Below are 11421 nucleotides of genomic sequence, written 5' to 3' on the forward strand. Positions count from 1 at the left end.
AGGGGTGTTATATTGATGTGTTAAATTCCATACAACAGTCACATGCGGCAAATGCGTTCTGATTTGCAGATATGTTTATTAACATGGCAGAAATATGTCAGATGAAGGGAGGACATAGCGCGCCTTCTCTGTGGATATACTAATGGCTGTTCAGAAAATAATGTCCGTTTTCATAAACAGACGTGAGCTCATATGGAGCGGATTTGTCTAGTTTTTTTTTGGTTTTTTTTTCATCAGTTTCATTGAAATACTAATATCAAGTGCCTCAGATATTTTTGTATTGTTTTGATTCTTATGACTATTGATCTTCTCTTGAATGCTATTCGCACAAGGCTTCAGCCAATCTAACCTTCGACCTTTTTTAGGTGTATATTTTCGAACTCGGGAATCTTTCTGGAATTTCGAACAGAACCTTTTATTTAATCAGCACAGGTAGCATGTTTTCGTTCCGTCAACCATGCAATTGTACCGTGAGTATTGCCCGCACATAGGAAGGTTCAATCTTTTTTAACTGTTCTATATTTTTGCCCATGCTTGGGTAATACCGAGTAACTACATTAATCAGTAACTAATTAGAAAAAAAAAAAATACGCACCATAAATGAATAAATGGAAAATATTAGTAACTTAAAGTTTAAAGAAACCTTTAATCAAAGTTGTGTAATATTAAATAAGTGGAAAAGAGGTTGATACGCTTCAAAAAAAATAAAAAAATAATAAAAAAAAGAAGTTTCTTATTTTTACATTTTGGAATGAACCCAGAGATGGCGGGTAGAGTCGAATCCCCACTCCATAAACGATGATCCCAAGAGAGGAATCGACTTAGTGGTTATGGACTCAATGGAAATGCCGATGGCAATGTCTATCAGCGACTGTTATATATACTCTCAAAACGAGAAGGAAAACGGGTACACGTATCTGTTATTTTTTTTTATATCTAACAAAAGACAAGTAGAGACACACCATAGAGTAACCAATATCTTTACAAAACAACAATTCAACCATACATGGAGTATTGTTACCACATTTGGGCTGGTGAATCTACCATTAGTCTCCCACTCTTAGACAGGGTCCAAAAAAGTTTAAATAGGTCTCGCACTATCAGTCAAGCTCCACGCATTGTCGCATCCCTGTTCCTGGTTTACAAGTACTTCAATGGAATGTGTTCTGCTGAACTCATAGCACTTGTGTCCCCCGCGACGTACATTCTCCGATTAATCAAATAAGCAACAAAACTCCTCCTCTTCACTGTTGGCGTCCCTAGATGCCAATGGTCCTAGATATGACCTTAAACTATATCCGATGGTGAGGCCTCAGCTTACGGGCTTTGGGGAGTGTGGAGTCACCCTTTAATTGCCATTGCTCCCAGGTCCACTCTAACCCGGAATGGTAGTCCTTGTTAGGGTCCCAACTATGGGTTAAATAGAAACCGATTTGAAAAATAAATATATTCTATTAAAAAAGTTTTCTCCAAAATCACTGATTCGGCATTAAATAATCTGAAAAGGGTTGATATGCCGTAAAACAAAACAGCCAACCTTCTACTATGGTAGTGCATTCTATCGGAAGGGTAAAGTTTGGAATTCCTCTCCTGTTTCATTCTTTCCCAGACTGTACTAGAGTTTAAATGTAATGTGAACAGACATCTTGCTGTTTAATTCCCCACAGTCCGAAATAGTAGCCCCTTACGTTCAAGTGGCAATATTTGGGGGTGAAAAAAAGTAAACAAAAAAGTATTCCAGCTGGCAGTAGACAGAGAAAGGCCTTATCAACGCTTTGAATTGATATGACAGGCTTCATGTTTCAAGCAGCAAAGGTAAAAAGTAGATTAGTCTGTTGTTTTGTGGGTTAGAATATGAGTAAGTATGATCTAGTGTGAATGAACTTGTCGTAATTCTCTTCAAGAACAACCAATCACCGGAAAACAATATCATGGGCTGCTTCCTAGCTTACTACAAAATGGTCATTTTCAAGTCCAATCTTAACATATTTTTTTAATGGTCTTCTTAAATAATTAAAATCTGCCCACTTTTAACCAGAGACTTAAGGTGTTTGTCTTACCATCCACCTGGCTGACTAATTAATCTTAACCCTAACCGTAATCCTTAAGTGCCCTTTCAGCCATAATAAGCAATAACTCATTAGCAGAAAACTTGTCTCTTACCCAGAATTACTCCCATATTAAAAAACAAAAATAAAGAAAAATATGTATAATGTACATAACCGTGATGAAAGGAAAATATTATATTCCAAAAATCACGTAAATTAATTAAGTAGTTTTATTTTTAAATAAAAAATTCAAATTTTATGAGTAACCGAAGAACGGCCAATTTGTCCGTCATTTTCGCGCAATCTGAAAAAACAAAAAACAAAAAAAAACAAAGGAAGATAATTCAATATAATTAAAACTTGTAAAATTTATGTTGTGATGCCTACGAATTCCCATTTATGTTTAAAAAAATGTTCTTTGATAAAAATAAAACTACTTGGTCAATTTACGTGATTTTGGGAATATGATATTTTCGTTTCGTCACAGATAAGTACATCATACATTTAATTTTTTTGTTATTTTAAATGGAGGAATGCTGGACAAGAACTGAAAGTTTAAGGCTGGCTGAGAAATGTGTACGGAAGATTTAGATCATTTAGGGTTATTAGTATTTCATTAGACGCTGGTTAATCGGGACGGACTTCGCGATAGAGCTCAGGAAGGTCATCCTTTAAGGTTGTCTGGTCTACACTGAAGTCCTACCTCGTTGGTTGCAGCTAGATTGTAGGTTTTACAGTAACACAAAGAGCAGCAAGTCTCAGCGGTTTCATACAAAGTCTGAAAAGGTTTGTTTCAGGACATACAAATCATGGTGTAGAATCAATGTTGCCATTTTACTCTATTGATCTGCGATTTTTGATACGTCTTTGCTTGTCACACGCGGAGGCAGACATGACCAGAGAACAACAGATGCTGGTGCAAGCTCCTCCTGCGGTTTTACCAGAGGCCTGTTAGCCGGGTGACGTATTTTACACTACTACACTGTGATCGTTCCTACCACAGCTAATGAGATTCAAGGAAGGTTAGAATATGAGTAAGTATGATCTAGTGTGAATGAACTTGTCGTAATTCTCTTCAAGAACAACCAATCACCGGAACACAATATCATGGGCTGCTTCCTTACTTACTACAAAATGGTCATTTTCAAGTCCAATCTTAACAGATTTTTTTTTAATGGTCTTCTTAAATAATTAAAATCTACCCACTTTTAACCAGAGACTTAAGGTGTTTGTCTTACCATCCACCTGGCTAACTAATTAATCTTAATCCTAACTGTAACAGTATTTTATTTAAAAAAAATCTTTTTTTAAAGCCAAAAAAAAAACTCTCACTTTGTTCCCGCTTTTTTTCTTTCTTTTTTTTTTTTTACTAATCTCAAAATACGAAAAGTGTTGCAGCAAAAATTAAGAGCCGAAAAAAAAAAAAAAATGATAGCCTACATTTTATTTTGTTTAGGATTTTTTTAGGTAAAGATTGTTGATTCGCATTATTTGTATTCTTTGAAGTTAAAGGTTGGAACTACATACACAAGACATGTGCGTTATAGTAAATGTCGATCTAACAGAGAAGCGAAATCGATTCTCACGAGTAATCTGCACCAAAACAAACGGAATATGTTTTCGAGACCTCACCTCATACGGAGCTTTGCCGGACAGAGGCGTGTAGATGTACTGGTAGCAAATCGCTGTAAGCATTAAACGAAATTCCAGAGCAAATAATGGAATTTATTTATTTATTTATTTATTTATTCATTTATTTATTATTATTTTTTTTTTTTGCAACCACTCCTATTATTGGAACTACAAAGAGGAAAAAGAAGAACATATCAAAGTCTCTACAATTTGCACTATTGCTGAGAGACGTAATTATCGATTCAATAACGACTCACAACGAGTCAAGGAGTGACTCGACTGTTTTCTGTTAGTGATAAGATTAAAAGCAATCTATTGCGTATTGACAGAATCCACACGCAATGTTACGCACTGACCTACGACAACTAATCTGAACCGAAATAACACAAACGATACATGAAGCACATTGATACAAACTCTAAGACAACTTAGGTAAATAATTAATGAATATTATAATAATGAAATATTTTTTTTTACACAGGAATCACCACTTATCAAAGCCCGGAGGCTACTTGAGGATAAGGGTTAATGGGTAGACATTAATCAATGTGATTATAGCTTAGTAAACATAAGTAGTGGGAATTTTGTAAATACACTTAGCTTATTATTTTATATTTTAATTTTTACAAATATTAATATGAGTTGAATAACGCGTATCGGGCAGTTTTCACGGCCTCCTCATATGTTTCCTGGTAGAAGATGGATTTGGGGAAGCCATTACAAGAACTGATGTCTCTCTCACAAAGTACAATGTGTTTGGAATGACCGTTTCTTCCAAGTTAAGCGTGACTTCCAGCAGGGTAAGATTGCAGTTACATTGGGTTCATTTGGTTGAATTTAAGATAGTGCTAGGTCGATGACTGCTTATTTTTCATTTTTTATGATTCCTCTTGCTTGTGTGGAAGAAGTATTATGTATGTTTTTCTGTGGTTATTTTGTTTCATAAGTGTGGGTGTGCGTGCGTGCATAAGACAGAGCGCGCATGTGTTTGTGTATGTGTGTGTATGTGTGTTTGTTTAACGAGCCTGCTTTGATCCATGTATATATTTGTGCATATGCATACATATATATATATATATATTCATATATTTCAATAAATATTATACGCACACACACGCACCTACACACACAGATAGACTATACATAGGAGATGGCTTCAGTAAGTTTCCAGACTTTTTTATATAGACATTTAAAATTTTCGTAGATTCTTGCAAATTCAGTACTATATATATATATTATTGCTATCCATCTTATGGGATGATTGGCCTGTTTTTTATGATTTCAATACAGTAGGAATTGAAATCCATGTAGTAAAGCCTGATTTTCACAGCTGGTGAATTTTAAAACTGCAATTTGGACGTGAGGACCCTTTAGGAGAACAATATGCAATAGAATTCTGTTTTACACTCGAAAAATAACACAGAAACGTATGAAATGCTTCAGACTGGTTTTGGACCATCTTACATGAAATGATCATCAGTTTTTGAGTTGCATAAAAGATTTAAGAAAGGCAGGGGGTTTGTGAGGGATGATGGGCGGTTTGGGAGGAGTAAGAAAGTCAAAACAACAGAATTGATTTGCCAAATGAAGAATTTCATCGATAATGACCGTCGTGTGTCTATAGAGACAATAAATGCACAGTTCAATGTCAGTGTGGGAGCTGCATACACAATTATTCGCGAGGAACTTAACATGCAGAAGATTTGCGTAAAGTTCGTCTCAAAGGTGCTCAAAGAATTTACAAGAAAAGCTGTTTCAATGGAGTTAAAGTGCGTAAGCGAATTGATGTCTCCAAATTGAAGGATCTAGTCGTACGAAGTCCCTTTAAATCTGATTTTGACCAGTTGGATTTCTCAAATTGTGATTGGGAAACAGTAAGAGATAGGTTGTTCTTGGATTGAGTGTTCCCAGACATCCAGATTGGTTTGATGATAACGCTGATCTAATTAACCTATAAATCGATAGAGAGCGAAAAGCTCATTTGAAATTTCTCAACTCTTCACTTTTACACAGGCTGGCTCTCGCTGCTTACTTCGTTTCTGTACGAAGTGAGGTTCAGTGTTGGGTATGCCAAATAAAAAACAAATAGTCCTTTGACCTCTCCAGGGAGATACAAACTGCCCACGATCATAGAGATATTAAGACATTTTACGCTTTGCTTCGTCAGATGTTATGGTCCGAAATCTTCTACAACTACTCCACTTCTGGCGAACGATGGATGAAACTTGTAGAAAAACTCAGATGTGATTATGCACTGATTGTGTTAACACTTTCGTGATCTCTGTCACAACCTAACCCATGTTTATATTGCTGCAATAGAAAGTATCCCTCAGTGTTTTTTTGTCCGGAACTTGATGCTAAATCAACTCTCAATTGAAATGGAATGGAAACAATTGACTACATAAAGCAGATCAGCTCGAACAACTGGATGGCATTCCCGTTGAGCTGCTGAAACATGATATCAATGTACATTGTGCGGTCCACACTTTGATACTGTCTGTATGGCAGGGTGACCCGGTTGCCCAAGACTGGATAGATGCCACCTTGGTTATGTTGTAATAAGAAAAGGGTACAAGGTCTGATTATAGAAACTATCGAGGTATCTCGCTGCTGATTGCGGTTAGAAAGGTATTTGCAAAGCTTTTGCTAAACTGATTGGAAAAGTATATCTGTCCTGATATCCTTCCGGGATCCCAGTCTGGTTTTAGAGGTGGACGAGGAACTGTGCATATGGTGTTTTCTGCTAGACGTCATTTAGAAAAGTGTATTGAGCAGCGTATGCTTTTTTTGCCAGTTGTTTGTGGACTTAACCAAAGCGTTTGACACAATGAACCGTGAGACTCTCTGGAAAGTGTTTGGAAAATTTGGCTGTACACCTGCTTTTACGAAAAGTTCAAGCAACTTCATCATGGTATGAAAGGTCACGTCAACTTTAATGGTCGGCTATTAAAAGAAATTCCCATCGATAATGGAGTGAAGCAAGGTGATACACCTGCAGCAAAATTGTTTTCGCTATATCTGACTACTCAGCTTTGGTATGGTTTCCGCGACTGTGGTGTCGGTGTTTATATTAGATTCCGAACGACTGGAAATGTGTTCAACCTCAGAAGATTCTAAGGCAAAACATTTGTTAATGATGGATTTGTTAGGAAGCTGTTGCATGCTGATAATGCTGACCTGGTGACACACTCCCCACTAGATATACTGTTGGTGGTGGATCTCTTCACAAATGCTTGTACCTGCGTCGGACTGACAGTTAGCATTAAGAAGACTAATGTAAGGTACGCTTCCACTCTTGGTGATCTGTATGTAGAACCTGATAACATCGTCTATGGAAGTCGTAAAAAAAACTTTCTACTTTGGTAGTACTGTAAGAAATTATGGTACTCTTGATGCAAAAATAAGACGGAGAATCAGCAAGGCATCAGAGGCATTTGGGGGGATAGAGTCTGATCTAATTATGATTTAACTCTGACAAATAAAATGTTGGTATATCAGACATGTGTATTGCCATCCCTACTCTATGCCTCTGAAATATGGACTCTGTACCGGTCACATGTGGAACAGCTCGAGAGGTTTCATGGACACTGCCTTAGACACATTTTTGGATTAAAGTTGGTCAGTTTCATCCCTGTGTATTGAATAGTGCAAAAACCACAGCATTGCTACCACTGTTATAAAGAACCAGATGCGTTGGGTGGGTAATTATGTCCGGCTTGATGACTAGCAACTCCCAAAACAGTTGTTTTATGGCGAGCTCTTTCTTGACAAAAGACCCCGACACAAGCCCAAAAAACGTTTTCTGGTGGGAACCCAGCGTATCTCTCGTTAGAATTATATATATATATATATATATATATATATATATATATATATATATATATATATATATATATTGCTGTACAGAATATATAGGATTTATAATTCTTCGCAAAACAGTGAAAAATATGAATGTTTTAGAATAATGTTTAATAACAAAACAAATAATAATATAATGTATAATAATGAAAAAAAAAACATTTAACTAAGTTAAATACAAAATAATTAATAGAGAAAATAATTGCTCCGCATCAAATTTCAAATATATATTTAAAAAATACAAGTTGGCGTCGTGGGTGTCAATAAAATGTGCTTGGCAAAATCTGTCCATTTAGGAATCATAGGCGTTATACTTGTAAAAGTTAACATCCTTAAAATTACTTCATCTTGTACTGGTTGTGAATTTTTTTTTTTTTTTTCATAAAAACTTTCTCCATTCGCTATTTCGATATTGATATAAAGTAACTATTTGTCAAAATACCCTTATTTTAGTACTTGAATAACATCATAATATCTCTAAATATCGCTATTTCGTAATAAACAAAGAACCACTATATCTAAAAATACGCTATTTCGGTACATACAAAAAACACTATATTTCAAAATACCGCTTTTTTGGTATATGCATAAAACTATTTTATTTCAAAATACTGCTATTTCGGTAAACGCATAGAACTACTACATTTCAAAATACCGCTTATTTGGTACATATACAAAATAACTACTTTTCAGAATACCACTATTTTTGTACATACATATAATTACGATATTTCAAAATACCGCTATTTTGGTACATACATATACCTACTATATTTCAAAATACCACTTTTCGGTACATACATATAACTACTATATTTTAAAATACCACTTTTCGGTACATAAATATAACTACTATATTTTAAAATACCACTTTTCGGTACATACATATAACTACTATATTTTAAAATACCACTATTTTGGTGCATATATAAAACTACTATATTTCAAAATAACGCTATTTCGATACATGCATAAAACTACTATATTTTTTATGAATACTGTTGTTTTGATACATACATAAAATTGCTATATTTTAAAATAACACTATTTCGGTAATTTTAAGCACTGCTCACAGTGCACAGCAGCTGACAGTTTTGCTATTGGATCCAGTACTAGGATCATGAGGAGGAACCACTTCGAAGTTTCGGTCGCTACTCCTCCACTGCATCTCTGAAGTCGCTCCCCTCCAACAAGAGGTCATATTGGTACTGGTGTCAGTTACTTTCCTTACCAATATTCATCATTTCTTTTTCATCAGATCCAGTACCTCCTGCACGTCTGTTAAAAATTTTTCACTTCTTTGTTTGTGCAACAGAAGCGTTCTCGCAGTATTTTGATTATCTTTCTATCAACATATCCCCGAGCTCCCGCAGCCAAATGATAAAATTCCGCATTGCATCCCTTTTTCTGTCCACTCAATCAGTAGATCAATGTATCGTTCTACTTTTCCATCTTCTGCAACAACAAAATTATCCTCCCATAGCGCAGTCAACTCTAACATGATTCCAACTCTTTTTCTTCACTCCACACGACAAGGTCTGGTCTTTGCTGTGTACGGACTAATAGAAAAATCAAGGTATTCTGGAAGTTTACGGCCAATTTCCACTTTCCCTGCCATCTTTCATCGGTTAACTTGGGTGACTTTTAACGAGGCATTTTGTTCCAGCTTTATGAAAATTCATTTTCTTACTACTTTCTATTTTTGGTAGTTCTCCTTCATTAAACTTCTCTACTTTCTGATGTAGTAGTTTTTGTATTAATTTCAGAATTTGGTTGTGCCTCCATATGTACCAACTTAGTACCAAGTTACAGTTGGGCAGAATATGTTTAAGAGTTCCTCTCTCCCCACATCTGCATTTATCATCATTGTGTACTTTCCATTGTACAAGATTCACCGGGGAAGGCATTGAATCGTTGGTCGATTTTATTAGAAACGAAGTTCTTGCTCGCTCCCAAGCCTCGATCTCTTTCCATCCGACCTTCCGATTCACTACATAGACACACTGGCCTTGTTTTTTTCTTTGTGCTTCCTTCTTTCTCTTACTGACAACAGAATCTCTTCTTTGCCCTAGGTTACTCATGCAGAAAGGTTTAAAGTTCTGTATGCCTAGCCTTTCTCTTGCATCTTGTACATCACTAACAATATCTGCATGCTTTAAAATGTTAATAGCCGTCTCGCTTGCTTCTTCTGCCTTACACTTTTCCCCGGTCCTAACTTCAGGTGGATCATCTTTAATCGCTAAGTCGCTGGAGAAACGAAACATCATTACTGTCCTCATTTTTGACACTCTTCAACAACTGATGCGATAGGTAGCCTCAGCCGTCCCTCTCTTCTAAATATTGCTGAGTTGTTTAACATTCTTGGTTACCCCAACCACTTATATATACTCAATCGGTTACGTCGTACATTTGCAACGGCTACATTATTCGAGGGTGCATCCCAAATTGCAGATACTAACGTTTGTATTTTCCAGGTAGCCATGCTTCCGTTCAGTCATGAAAGACAAAGGATACCCCTTAGGAGCAGTAGCGCGTGTAATTGTGAGGCAAGGGTTGCGCAATCCTCAACCACGCCTCTCCTGAATCGGCATTGTTTGAGTCCAGTGGTAAGGAGAAGACCAGGACGACTGGAAACAATGCCGAGATAAACGGAGAGCACATAGAGCACATGGAAGTCCCAAATAATCACCCATTTAGTACTGACCAGGTTCAACATTGCTTAACTTCGGTGATCCAACGGAAACCGGAGTGTCAACGTGATTATGCAGTAGCACGGTCTTATCAATTACCATTAATCCTTCCTTTATCTGTCGTTGTACTTCATCTCCTTGGCTTCTGTCGCTTAATGTATCCCTGTACAATCTTCTCAAGCTTTTCACCGGTTTCTCTTTTACTGTTAGGATCACTTCTCCTCCAATCATATATCTTCTTTTTCTTTTTGCTTAACTTCCCTATAGATTACGCTTCTTGAATTTTTAACCTTAAATCTCATTCCTGACAATTCCTGGTCTTATTGGTCCAATACTTCTTCCATTCCTTCTGCGTTCTTTGACTTTAAAGCAACCTTATTCATAAATGCTCTTAGTGGGGTCTTAATAAGTGTACTCTCGCAATTTGTTGATTTCAGCAGCATCTCCATCACAAGTACGAACAAGATCACTGATATTGTACATCCTGCTGTAATCCCAACCTCCAACCTCTGCCAGTCAGTTGTGTATTTACATATCGTAAAGCACATCTTGAATTGATTGTAGCATTTCATAATCATTCTCTGAACACTCTTTGGAATAATAATAATAAAATGATTTTTTTTAAAAATCGCGTTCCGAATCATTTCGTGTGGGACCGAGCCATATGCGTTTTTAGGATCTAACCATACAATTACAATATCTCATTCTTTCTTTGCTTGTTGGATACTCTGCCATATTGCATAAGCATAATCGATACATCCAGGTATTCCTGATATAGCTGCCTTTTGAACTGATTCATTGATAAAACCATTGCACTCAACATAATTTATCATTCTGTTAGCAACAACTCCGAACTCAATCTTTCCATCGATGTTTAGTAATGATATGGACCGAAATTACCCTAACTTATTGGCTTGCTTTTCTTTTGTGTTTTTTTTTCCCATTAAATCACTGTATTTCAAAATACCGCATAAATTAAAATTCATACATAAATCAAACCACTATATTTCAAAATACCGTTATTTTGGTATATACATTACCCCCTCTCCCTCTCTCTCTCTCTCTCTCTCTCTCTCTCTCTCTCTTTCTCTCTCTGGCAGTTCGTTGATTTCGATGATAACGCGGAGGCCGTTTAGTGTCCGTGTTGAAGGGGCGATGTGAGTCCAATCGGAGCTCTAAAACCCCCAGCCGAA

This window comes from Euprymna scolopes, chromosome 36, assembly GCF_053919585.1.
Source record: "Euprymna scolopes isolate OS-2025 chromosome 36, ASM5391958v1, whole genome shotgun sequence".
NCBI lineage: Eukaryota > Metazoa > Mollusca > Cephalopoda > Sepiida > Sepiolidae > Euprymna > Euprymna scolopes.